Source organism: Rhinoraja longicauda, chromosome 13 (genome assembly GCF_053455715.1).
Source record: "Rhinoraja longicauda isolate Sanriku21f chromosome 13, sRhiLon1.1, whole genome shotgun sequence".
Lineage (NCBI taxonomy): Eukaryota > Metazoa > Chordata > Chondrichthyes > Rajiformes > Arhynchobatidae > Rhinoraja > Rhinoraja longicauda.
This window is the reverse complement of record NC_135965.1, coordinates 47776277-47790039: the sequence shown is the minus strand read 5'-3', so window position 1 is coordinate 47790039 and position 13763 is coordinate 47776277.

Here is a 13763-nt window from a genome sequence, read left to right as displayed (position 1 = left end):
TTTGGGAGTGAGGAAGTTGGCAACGCTAATCCAATTGTTGTTAAGATATCTGCCTCATGTACCACCTCTGGCAGCTTGTTCCATCTAAGACTATAATGAATACTTTTGCAACTTTGTCCGCAGCCTATACATGGCGACTATAAAAATACTGAATCTTTTATTATCTTCCATCAATCTCTCTGGCCTGCACTCCTGAACGACTGTTCAAGTAACCCTTGCTTTCCCTCTCCCTCCCCCTTCCCAGTTCTCCCACCAGTCTTACTGTCTCCGACTACATTTTATCTCTGTTTGCTTTGATGTTACCTTCTCCCAACTAACAACGATCTATTGTACATTTTCCTTGATCTCCATCCTCTTTTATCCTGTTTTCACACCTTTCACTTCCTTATCTCTGTATCTCCCACTCCCCTGACATCAGTCTGAAGAAGGGTCCCGACCCGATACGTCACCCATTACCTCTCTCCAGAGATGCTGCCTGTCCTGCTGAGTTACTCCAGCACTCTGTGAAACGTCACCCATTCCTTCTCTCCAGAGATGCTGCCTGTCCCGTTGAGTTACTCCAGCACTCTGTGAAACGTCACCTATCCATGTTCTCCACAGATGCTGCCTGTCCCGTTGAGTTACTCCAGCACTCTGTGAAACGTCACCCATTCCTTCTCTCCAGAGATGCTGCCTGTCCCGTTGAGTTACTCCAGCACTCTGTGAAACGTCACCTATCCATGTTCTCCACAGATGCTGCCTGACCCGTTGAGTTACTCCAGCACTCTGTGAAACGTCACCTATCCATGTTCTCCACAGATGCTGCCTGACCCGCTGAGTTACTCCAGCATTTTGTATCTACCTTCGATTTAAACCAGCGTCTGCAGTTCTTTCCAACACTCCTTATCTACCCTTTGCAAATCTCGCTGCTTTAAACATATGAAAATATGTATTCCATTAGAAGCCAGCAGGTGATCAAAGGCATGCACAGATATGCAGTGCAACATATTCCTTTCAAATGTGATGGGTTTATTTCCGAAGTTGTTAGAAAAGCTACAAGTTATGTGCGATCAGCCCTTCTGGCAATACTTAGAGACTGTTTCCTGCACGGCCCATGTCAAATGTACCGCCCTTGCGAATCACTTCAAATTCCTCATTCACAGAACATTCTGGGATAAGCCCATGACTAAAAAGCTTTGATCTTTAAAGGTTATTGGTCCGATCTTCAAAAAACAGACAATCTTTGCAAGAAAGTTATTCATTTTTAGCTCATTTCCAAGGACTAAACACAGAGTGCTGGAGTAACTCAGCGGGTCAGGCAGCATCTGTGGAGAACATGGATAGGTGACGTTTCACAGAGTGCTGGAGTAACTCAGCGGGTCTGGCAGCATCTGTGGAGAACATGGATAGGTGACGTTTCACAGAGTGCTGGAGTAACTCAGCGAGTCAGGCAGCATCTGTGGAGAACATGGATAGGTGACGTTTCACAGAGTGCTGGAGTAACTCAGCGGGTCAGGCAGCATCTGTGGAGAACATGGATAGGTGACGTTTCACAGAGTGCTGGAGTAACTCAGCAAGTCAGGCAGCATCTGTGGAGAACATGGATAGGTGACGTTTCACAGAGTGCTGGAGTTACTCAGCGGGTCAGGCAGCATCTGTGGAGAACATGGATAGGTGACGTTTCACAGAGTGCTGGAGTTACTCAGCGGGTCAGGCAGCATCTGTGGAGAACATGGATAGGTGACGTTTCACAGAGTGCTGGAGTTACTCAGCGGGTCAGGCAGCATCTGTGGAGAACATGGATAGGTGACGTTTCACAGAGTGCTGGAGTTACTCAGCGGGTCAGGCAGCATCTGCGGAGGGAATGGACTGGCGACATTTCATGTCAGGACCGTTTTCACTGATCCTGATAGAATGTGGAAAGAGGCCGGGAGACTGGGGTGGCTAAAATGGGATTAATGTGAGATTAATGTAAATTAAATCTAAAGACCCATTCCCTCCACAGATGCTGCCCGACCTGATGAGTTCTAACAATTGCTCAAGAAATTGTTTTAGGAAGATATAAGGAATTAGGGAGTGGTTAACAATGTTATTGTATGTAAATATACATATACACAGTGGACCATTGTGATTCCACCTTTCCTTAATCATTGTTGCTGGCTTTGATTTGTCATTTTGCATACCTTCCATGCATTTGTTCTTTATATCTCTTCATATTTCTAGTTTAACTCTCCCCGAACTCGGGGTTGCCAACTGTCCCGTATTAGCCGGGACATGCCGTATTTTGGGCTAAATTGGTTTGTCCCGTACGGGACCACCCTTGTCCCATATTAGGCCTGGGGGGGCGCTGTAGGCCCGGACACTGTGGGCCCAGACACTGTGGGCCTAGACGCTGTAGGCCCGGACGCTGTAGGCCCAACACTGTGGGCCTAAACGCTGTAGGCCCGGACGCTGTAGGCCCGGACGCTGTAGTCCTGGACACTGTAGGCCCGGACACTCTAGGCCTGGACACTGTAGGCCCATACACGGTAGCCCGGGGGCCACTGTAGGCCCGGACACTGTAGGCCCGTACACTGTAGCCCGGGGGCCACTGTAGTCCCGTACACTGTAGGCCCGTACACTGTAGTCCCAGACACGGTAGGCCCGGGCGCCACGTAACGGAGGTTGCATAGCAACCCACCTCCCGGACTGGGCGGCCGCCATTGGTGGATCGGGAGCATGTGGCCGCTGGCTGGGTGAGGCCACGTGGGGCGTGGGGCGGTGACGTCACCCTTTGTCCCTTATTTGGGAGTGAGGAAATTGGCAACCCTACTCCTAACTCTCAGACCGAAGAAAGGTCTCCACCTGAAACGTCACCTATTCCTTTTCTCCAGAGATGCTGCCTGATCTGCTGAGTTACCCCAGCGTTTTATGTCTATCTTACATATAAAGCATCTTCGGATGTACACAAAAATACATTTACACATCTTCACGTTCCATCACCCCCGATTCCTCAGGGCTTCATTTCTATGGATGCAGGTTCTGTACATATTAGTTAGTTTTTACTCAGTTTAGTATATTGTCACGTGTACCGAGCGAGGTACAGTGTAAAGCTTTTGTTGCGTGTTAACCAGTCAGCGGAAAGACAATACATGATTACAATCGAGCGGTCCGCAGTGTACAGATACAGGATCGTGGGTTCCGGGGAGAAGGCAGGAGAATGGGGTTAGGAGGGAGAGATAGATCAGCCATGATTGAATGGCGGAGTAGACTTGAAGGGCCGAATGGCCTAATTCTGTTTCTATCACTTATGATCTTTTAACTAAACTAAACTAATTGCTGTTCTAGTACATGCCTTATGAAGAGGATAAGGGAATCATGGGGATAAGCTCTAAAAATAACATGTTTAGAGCGTTGCTTGGACATGTTTCCCGTTGTTATTTGTTGTTTGTTTGCCTGAGGAAGTGGGCATGCTGTGATCGGGTGGAATGTGGTTGAATATCGCCTTGCGGACAGTGCAGTCAGCTGATGCTGTCTGTCATCCACATCTGTCTTTGCAGCTGGCATGGCCGTATCCCATTTCACCAGCGTTTACTTTCCAAGTGTATGATCTTGAAAGATTTCTGAAGGTGTAAATTACCACGCTAAACGACCCTTAATTGCTACTCACGATTCCGCACAATCCCTTCCACACGTGACTCTCCAGCCAACACCCCGAAGTCACTGTGCAGGAAGGAACGGGTATTATTAAGGCAGAGGTAGATAGATTCTTGATCAGTGCGGGTGTCAGGGGTTATGGGGAGAAGGCAGGGGAATGGGGTTAGGAGGGAGAGATAGATCAGCCATGATTGAATGTCGGAGTGGTCTTGATGGGCCGAATGGCCTAATTCTGCTCCTTGCTGAACAAAATGCCAAATTAAACGTATTCCTTCTGCCTGCACGTAATCCATTAAACTCACGAGGAAAAACTCCAACAGACAACCGCATCACAACCCATTCATGACTTCCAGCACTGTGAAGATGTGAAATCAATTATTTTGATTGGATAATCAATAATACCATCTGCAGTCTGTAGAAGAGTCCCGACCCAAAACGTCACTTGCCTATTCTGTCCAGAGATGCTGCCTGACCCGCTGAGTTACTCCAGCACTCTGTGAAACCTTCGTCCTCCAATGGAGGACGCCTGTGCGTGACTTTGTTTAGCGTGGGGAGACTGGTGCACAGACAGCCTTGACAGATCTGGGTCAGGATCCAGTGGCGTGGAGTCCAAGACGACCGGGGACCCTTTTCTGCCGCGGCCTTCATCCATCGGCCTTCCCAGCCGTTGTGACGTTCCACTAAAGTCAGCCGCCATCCTCCCTCCGCCTGTTCCACCGTTGAGGTCTTGGTTGGATCGCTCTTTGTCAGGGACCTCCTCCTCGACCTTACCGCCATGGGTGACCCTACCAGGAGCACAGCTCCAGACGGCATCGCTCTCAGGGTCTCAGGACCACACGAGCTTCTCCACCACCACCACCACACGGTGACAATCCACGCCCAACACTGCTGTCATTAAGAATTGCTCTCTTTTTGGTACAAGTGACAATTAAACACTCTTGACCCTTGACTACAACATAGAACACAGAACAGTACAGTACAGGAACAGGCCCTTCGGCCCACAATGTCCGTGCCAAAAGATGATGCCAAGACCAACTCTCCTCTGCCTGCACGTGATCCATTTTCCTCCATTCCCTGCGTCGCTGGCGGCGCTGCCATAGCAGCTGCGGCTTACCTGCGGTCCATTTGTCTTTGTGTTTTTGTTGTTTTTTGGTCTTAATTGTAGTTGTGATGTGGTGTTTTTGTGTTTGTGTACTGTGTGTGTATGTGGGGGGGAGGGGGGGAACTGTAAAATTGTAAATAGGTGTCCCTTCCGAACGGAGACCCGACCTTTGTTTTCTGGGTGTTGTCTCCGTTCCTGCTGCGGCCTACCATCGGCCCAACTCCTGGAGCTGTCGGCCCCCAGGGCTCTGGTTCGCTGAGCCCGCGGATCGGACTTACCATCAGCGGAGCCGGCCGTCTTCGGAGGCTGCGGGAGCGGCTGCGACTCGCCTTAGGCTCGGGCCGCGTGGATGCCGACATCAGGAGCTCCGGCAGCGGCAGCGTGTTCGCCCGCCCCGGATCGCGGGGCTTGGGTCGCGGACATTTCACTGCTGGGCGGGGGCTTCAATGTCGGGAGCCACGACCGCCCCGACGTGCAGCAACAGCGGCAGCAGCAGCGTGTTCGCCCGCCCCGGATCGGACTTATCATCGGCAGAGCCGGTCGTCTTCGGAGGCTGCGGGAGCGGCTGCGACTCGCCTTAGACTCGGCCCGCTGCGGACCGTCCGGCGCGGCCTGCAACCACAACAACCTGACCGCGGGAGAAGACAGCAGGAGAAGGGAAGGACATTGTGGCCTTCCATCACAGTGAGGAGAGGACTGGAGGAGACTCACTGTGATGGATGTTTCTTTGATGGATGTTTCTTTTTTTGTGTGTTTTTGGGGTTGTGTAATTTTAATGCCTATTTAATGCTTTTATTGTTGGACTGTGGGTGACTGAATTTCGTCTAATATTGGATGACAAATAAAGCTATCTTAAATCTTGAATCTTGAATCTTGAATCCATGTGCTTCTTTGCACTAGGTTGGCACTTATTTTTTAAGTATTGTTTTAAAGACACTGAAATGTTTGTGTGTTATGTTGGAGAAGGCATGATTAGCAGGAGTTGAGACCACATGGGAAATCCTTTTTGGGGCTAGTCATATAATTATTATTAAAGTCACAGGGCGCAGGGCGCGGTGGCGCAGCGGTAGAGTTGCCGCCTTACAGCACTTGCAACACCAGAGACCCGGGTTCGATCCCGACTACGGGCGCCGTCTGTACGGAGTTTGTACGTTCTCCCTGTGACCTGCGTGGGTTTTCTCCGAGATCTTCGGTTTCCTCCCACACTCCAAAGACGTGCGGGTTTGTGGGCTAATTGGCTTGGTTTGTATACTTGGAATAAGCGTTAAAAACAATCGGCCCTAATGTGCGTAGGGTCGTGTTAAAGTGCGGGGTTCTAATGTGCGGGGATCGCTGGTCGGCGCGGGCTCAGTGTCCCGAAGGGCCAGTTTCCGCGCTGTATCTCTAACCTAAACTAAATTAAACGCTAAGCGAGACTAGGCTTGTACTCGCTGGAATTTAGAAGACTGAGGGGGGATCTTATTGAAACATATAAAATTCTTAAGGGGTTGGAGAGGCTAGATGCAGGAAGATTGTTCCCGATGTTGGGGAAGTCCAGAACAAGGGGTCACAGTTTACGGATAAGGGGGAAGTCTTTTAGGACCGAGATGAGAAAACATTTCTTCACACAGAGAGTGGTGAGTCTGTGGAATTTTCTGCCACAGAAGGTAGTTGAGGCCAGTTAATTGGCTATATTTAAGAGGGAGCTAGATGTGGCCCTTGTGGCTAAAGGGATCAGGGGGTATGGAGAGAAGGCAGGTACGGGATACTGAGCTGGATGATCAGCCATGATCATATTGAATGGCGGTGCAGGCTCGAAGGCCCGAATGGCCTACTCCTGCACCTATTTTCTATGTTTCTATGTTTCTATGTTTCTATGTTTCTATGTTTCTATGTTTCTATGTTTCTATGTTTCTATGTTTCTATGTTTCTATGTTTCTATGTTTCTATGCTACGCCAACATATATCTTCAGCATGAACTTCTGACTAATAAATATAAGACTTCTGTGACTTGACGAACTTCGGCAAGTTGACCATACAGGACCCGTGTGTCTTAATAATGTGCTTTATAGGAACATGTGGAAGCAATAACTGGGATGACAGCAGAGAGATGTAAAGTACCTGGGAACTGTGCCTAAAAAACGTCAGGCAGGATACATTAGACTAGCTGTGTGCCACCATGCAGTCTATCAAATAAAAAAAACAGTTCACAGTTGACTGGATGAGATGTACAATCATCCCGTATTGTTCTTAACCTTTATGAGTTCCTTTGTACATTTTATCTGTTATGGGTTTGTAAAACTCACCAATTAGTAAATCTGGGACCACACAGAAAGGTAAATAAATTAGCAATGTTTTGCATTTACTGGACTACCCTAAAGGAAGGAGTTGGCTTTTGGACTGAGCACTGAATGGGAAGTACTGGTTTAGGATTGAATTCATGGTGTCTGTTTAGTTTGATTCAGTTGTACTTTGTTGAATTTAGTTTATTTTAGTCTAGTTTAGTTTATTGTCACGTGTACCGAGGTACAGTGAAAAGCTTTAGTTCCCGTCGCTAAGTGCTTTTTTTATAGACAATAGACAATAGGTGCAGGAGGAGGCCATTCGGCCCTTCGAGCCAGCACCTCCATTCAATGTGATCGTGGCTGATCATTCACAATCAATACCCCGTTCCTCCCTTCCCCTCATATCCCCTGACTCCGCTATCTTTAAGAGCTCTATCCAGCTCTCTCTTGAACGCATCCAGAGAATATTTTTTTTAAATACCAAACAAGAATGTCAAAACTCTTATACAGAGGGTTCTTGGGGACCGAGCCGTTATCGGCCTGAGAGTGACAACGCAAGTAGACAGAGTGGTGAGGAAGGTGTATGCTAGACTTGCCTTCAACAGTTAAGAAGTCATCATTCAAGAAGTCATGTTGCTGCCTCACAGCATTAGAGACCCGGGTTCCATCCTGACGTTGGGTGATGTCTGTACGGAGTTTGTACGTTCTCCCCGTGACCTGTGTGGGTTTTCTCCGGGTGCTCCGGTTTCCTCCCACACTCCAAAGACGTACAGGTTTGTAGACTACATTGGCTTGGTATAATTGTAAATTGTCCCTAGTTTGTTTAGGATGTTGTTAGTGCGCGGGGACCGCTGGTTGGCACGGACTCGGTGGGCCGAAGGGCCTGTTTCCGTGTGTATCTCTAAACAAATCTCAAACAAAGACAGTACATGTTGGGAAAACCCAGCAGGTCAGTCAATAGCCGAGTATAAAGCTTTTCACTGTACCTCGGTACACGTGATAATAAACTAGACCGAGTATATCCAGCATTTTCTGATTTTATTTCTGACTTTCGACATCTACTGTATGTTTTGCTCTTCAACTAACTGTGCAGTATTGTCAATGAAAGCACATCGATTTGAAACATTAAATCTGTAACCCTCCCCCAAACCGTAACTCCCAGCTTTTCATTTGATGCTTGACATTTTTAATTTTGTCCTCAATATTACATTCTTTTTTTTTCTGTTTTTTTTTAAATTAAAATTATTCACGTTAAGCTGGGTACATTGGCATTGCTGGTAGAGTTGCTGCCTCACAGCGCCAGAGACCCAGGTTCAAACCTGACCTTGGGTGCCATCTGTACTGAGTTTGTACGTTTTCCCCGTGACCGCCTTTCCTCCGGGTGCTCCGGTTTCCTCACGCATTCCAAAGACATGCAGTCTCATTTGTCCCTGTGTAGGATAGAACTAGTGTATGGGGTTCGCTGGTCGGCACGGACTAGGTGGGCCGAAGGGCCTGTTTCCCATCTGTATCTCTAACCTAAACTAAATATCCTGGGTCTGAAGAAGGGTCTTGACCCGAAACATCACCCATTCCTTCCCTCCAGAGATGCTGCCTGACCCGCTGAGTTACTCCAGCACTCTGTGAAACATCACCTATCCATGTTCTCCATAGATGCTGCCTGACCCGCTGATGTTACTCCAGCACTCTGTGAAACGTCACCTATCCATGTTCTCCATAGATGCTGCCTGACCCGCTGAGTTACTCCAGCACTATGTGAAACGTCACCTATCCATGTTCTCCATAGATGCTGCCTGACCCGCTGATGTTACTCCAGCACTCTGTGAAACGTCACCTATCCATGTTCTCCACAGATGCTGCCTGACCCGTTGAGTTACTCCAGCGTTTTGTGTCTATCTTCCTATACCGAACATCATCTGCAGTTCCTTCCTACACATTTTAAATCGATTGCTTCTTGCCAAATACATTTTCTCTGGGGCTCCATGAGATTCACAAATGAAGGGCCGTTTGCATTAATCCTGATGTAACTGTGGAACGCAACAGAATGATTTAGATAGAAAATGACAAACGCTACCGTGGGCGGCACGGTGGTGCAGCGGTAGAGTTGCTGCCTCACAGCGCCAGAGACCCGGGTTCCATCCTGACTCCACCGTGCTGTCTGTACAGAGTTTGTACGTTCTCCCCGTGACCTGCGTGGGTTTTCTCCGGGTGCTCCGGTTTCCTCCCACACTCCAAAGACGTGCAGGTTTGTAGTTGAATTGGTTTGGTAAAATTGTATATTGTCCCTAGTGTGTGTAGGATAGTGTTAGTGTGCGGGGATCGCTGGTCGGAGCGGTCTCAGTGGGCCGAAGGGCCTGTTTCCGCGCTGTATCCCTAAACTAAACTAGAAAGCTACTTGCACAGGGGAATCGGAATGAAACTGCCGGGCGGAGAGGAAGGGATGAGTAAGGTTTTAATTTCAGTTTAATGACCTCAGAATATCAATTTTCTCCACATTTGCAATAAAGGTCAATGTAAGAAGTGAGAGGGATGTAGACCTCTGACAGGATGCGGGAGCTGTGAGGAGCGCAGACAGAAATATCTGTAGGGTGGCCGCGAATGAAATCAGCTTCCTCGGCTCTGGGTCGCAGAGTTTGAGGTGGGATGGGGGGTGTGCTGGCATGTGGAGGGATGCCTCTCACTGGATGTCTGGGGTCCTGAGAACGTCCACCTCACTGAGAAACACACGACTGGCCATGGATGCAGGAGAAGACCGTGACTGCCCACAGTTCAGGGAAAGGCTGGATCAGAAACGCCCAAGAAAAATGCCTCACAATCCCTCAGTGGCGCAGCGGTAGAGTTGCCGCCTCACAGCGCCGGAGACCCGGGTTCCATCCCGACCACGGGCGCCGTCTGTACGGAGTTTGTACGTTCTCCCCGTGACCTGCGTGGGTTTTCTCCGAGATCATTGCTTTCCTCCCACACTCCAAAGACGTGCAGGTTTGTAGGTTAATTGGCTTGGTGAATGTAAATTGTTCCCAGTGTGTGTGGGGGGAGTTGTTAATGTGCGGGGATCACTGGTCGGCGCGGACTCGGTGGGCCAAAGGGCCTGCTTCCGCGCTGTATCTCTAAACTAAGTTAAATTAAGCTAAAGGTTAAAAAGCCTTTCCCGCCATTTTGTGAGTGTCGTTTGGCACGTACGCATTCATGATCCTCAGCACAGAGACCAAGGAGACAGTCAGACAGCGCGGAAACAGGGCCTGCAGCCCAACTCATGGTCCTAACCTGGCTGGTCGGCACGGGCCCGGTGGGCCGAAGAGCCTGTTTCCGCACTGTAACTCTAAAACAAAACCTATCACAAAATAAACCTCTTCAACAAACTTGAAACGCTGTCGGAGTGCTGAGAACTCTTGGTACTGCCAACAAAATCTGGGGTAATGGGGCGGAAGTCGGGAGGATAGGGTTAGGAAACGGGCCGTTGTTAGGTGTTTGTAGGGTGAGAACGAGATGCTGGTGCGGCTTGGGTGGGAGAGGGATGGAGAGAGAGAGAGGGAATGCCGGGCCTACCTGAAGCGAGAGAAATCAATATTATAGACAATAGACAATAGATATTCATACGACTGGGCTGTAAGCTGTGGTATCGTGCTGAGCACAGACACTGTGGGCCAAAGGCCTGTCCTTGTGCTGTTTTTTTTTCTATAATCTATGTTCTGTGTGATAGATTCCGGCTCTTCTTTTAAATAATTATATTTCGATGGAAAGTTGGGTGTACAGTTTCTTAAAAATATTTCATTGACATAGGTCAAGTAAAATAGGGGTTGCCAACTTCCTCACTCCCAAATACGGGACAAAGGGTGACGTCACCGCCCCGCGCCCCAAGTGACCTCGCCCAGCCAGCGGCCACGTGCTCCTTCCCGGCCCAGGCGGCCGCCATTGGTGGAGCGGGTGTACGTGACTGCTGGCTGGGTGAGGTCACGTGGGGCGCGGGGCGGTGACGTCACCCTTTGTCCCGTATTTGGGAGAGAGGAAGTTGGCAGCCCCTACTAATACGGGACAAGGGCAGTCCCGTAACGGGACAAACCGGTCCCGTAGAGCGGCACGGTGGCGCAGCGGTAGAGTTGCTGCCTTACAGCGAATGCAGCGCCCGAGACCCGGGTTCCATCCCGACTACGGGTGCTGCCTGTACGGAGTTTGTACGTTCTCCCCGTAACCTGTGAGGGATTTCTCCGAGATCGTCGGTTTCCTCCCACACTCCAAAGACGTGCAGGGTTGTAGGTTAATTGGCTGGGTAAATGTAAAAAATGTCCCTAGTGTGTGTAGGATAGCGTTAGTGTGCGGGGATCGCTGGTCGGCGCGGACCCGGTGGGCCAAAAGGGCCTGTTTCCGCGCTGTATCTCTAAACTAAACTAAACCGATTTCCCCCAAAATACGGGATGTCCCGACTAATACGGGACAGTTGGCAACCCTAAAGTAAAATGACTTTTAAGAAATAAACTAATGAAACATTGGAAACATTGAAAAACTAATGTAACATTCAGGCAAAAATGCAAAAGTTACAAGAAATCAATAGCGAATCTTTCGAGAACGTGGTAAGATTGTTCTTGGTATTCCCTGCACACCTCTGAGCCCACTTCAGGGGAAGAATGGTAGATCTGACCGTAGAAACGCTGGAGTACAGATTCATTCATCTGTTTCCCAGGCAAGGACCGAAATTATTTTCGTTAAAATAAGGACAACTCGCTAAATGTCTCGGACATTGGCTTTGGAAGGAATAGCATCTGGAGGACTTGCCTCCTCATCTCGGGAGAATGATCTTTGAGCCGAGTGCCCTTTAGGCCATGAGAAATCAGGAGAGCAAAAGGCTGCAATCTAATACGATTTGAAATTAGTTTTTCGTGGTTGAGCATAGTTGTATAATCACAGATAATTGTTGTCGGAACCCGTGAGTCTGGATTGCCACCAACTGCAAATGTCAATGTTTGGCTGTGCAGGCCGATATCAAGAGTGTGCATTACAGGGCAAGGCAGCTGTGTGGGTCCCAGGCAGCTGACGACAGGACACGGGCTCTCAGTCACACACCATCCCTGCTGCTGCGGACACAGCATCACTCACTTACAGCTGTGACAGCGCCTTGCGGAGGTCCCTGTTTTTTAGATTTAGATTTAGAGATACAGCGCGGAAACAGGCCCTTCGGCCCACCGGGTCCGCACCGCCCAGCGATCCCCGAACACGAACACTATCCTACACACACTAGGGACAATTTTTACATTTACCCAGTCAATTAACCTACATACCTGTACGTCTTTGGCGTGTGGGAGGAAAGCAGCTAAGCCCAACGATAACAGACACACAGAGTGCTGGAGTAACTCAGCGGGTCAGGCAGCATCTGCGGAGAACACGGATAGGTGACGTTTCACAGAGTGCTGGAGTAACTCAGCGGGTCAGGCAGCATCTGCGGAGAACACGGATAGGTGACGTTTCACAGAGTGCTGGAGTAACTCAGCGGGTCAGGCAGCATCTGCGGAGAACATGGATAGGTGACGTTTCACAGAGTGCAGGAGTAACTCAGCGGGTCAGGCAGCATCTGCGGAGAACATGGATAGGTGACGTTTCACAGAGTGCAGGAGTAACTCAGCGGGTCAGGCAGCATCTCTGGAGAGAAGGAATGGGCGACGTTTCGGGTCGAGACCCTTCTTCAGACCTCTCTCCAGAAATGCTGCCTGTCCCGCTGAGTGACTCCAGCATTTTGTGTCTATCTTCGGTGTAAACCAGCATCTGAAGTTCCCACCTACGCAAACAGGTAGAATCACTGACTTGCACAGCACAGAAACAGGCCCTTCGGCCCACCATGTCCATGCCGGCCAGGTTGGCATACTGGGCTGGTCGCATTTGCTTGCGTTTGACCCATAGCCCTCTAAACCCTTCCTATCCATGTACGTGTCTAAATTGTATCCACACCTACAGCTTCCTCTGGCAGCCCGTTCCAGATACGGACTACCCTCTGGGTGGAAAGGTTGCCCCTGAGGTCCCTCTTAAACCTCTCCCCTCTCACCTTTACCCTGTGCCCTCTAATTTTAGAATCCTGTACCCTGGGGAAAAGACTGTGAGTGTTCACTTTATCAGTGCCCCTCGTGATCTTGTACACCTCAATAAGGTCACGCCTCAGCCTCCTGCGCTCCAAAGACAAAAAAGTCTGTCTCATCTTGGTCAGTATAGATGGGTTGGGCCGAAGGGCCTGTTTCCAAGCTACATGACCCTGTGACACCTTTTAACTCAAGCCCAATAATAATATAAAAGAGGTTGTACTATAAAAGTGTAATGTACAGTACCGTTACTGTAGATTAGTAGTAATCTATTGCTGATAGTACATTCAGAAGTAATGCGAAGTCCTGAAGCAAGGAACATATATAATTCATCTAAAAATGTCTTTTGAATGAGTTTTTAAGGCAGAGATAGATGGATTCTTGATTAGTACGGGTGTCAGGGGTTATGGGGAGAAGGCAGGTGAATGGGGAGAGATAGATCAGCCATGGTTGAATGGCGGAGTAGACTTGATGGGCCGAATGGCCTGATTCTGCTCCTATCACTTATGAATTTATGAGATTGAACTTATTTTCTTGGGCAATTTGATTTTTAATGTTTCCATATTTTCATGGCAGAAATTAATTTTGGCGAAGAGTTCAAAATAATACACTTTCAATTCTTCAGTCATTGCAGAAGACAAATACTAATTTTGCAAACTCAGCACGGGTTTAAAACTGATGAAGAGACTGGCTTCTCTTGCCTTTAAACCCTTTCCCTTT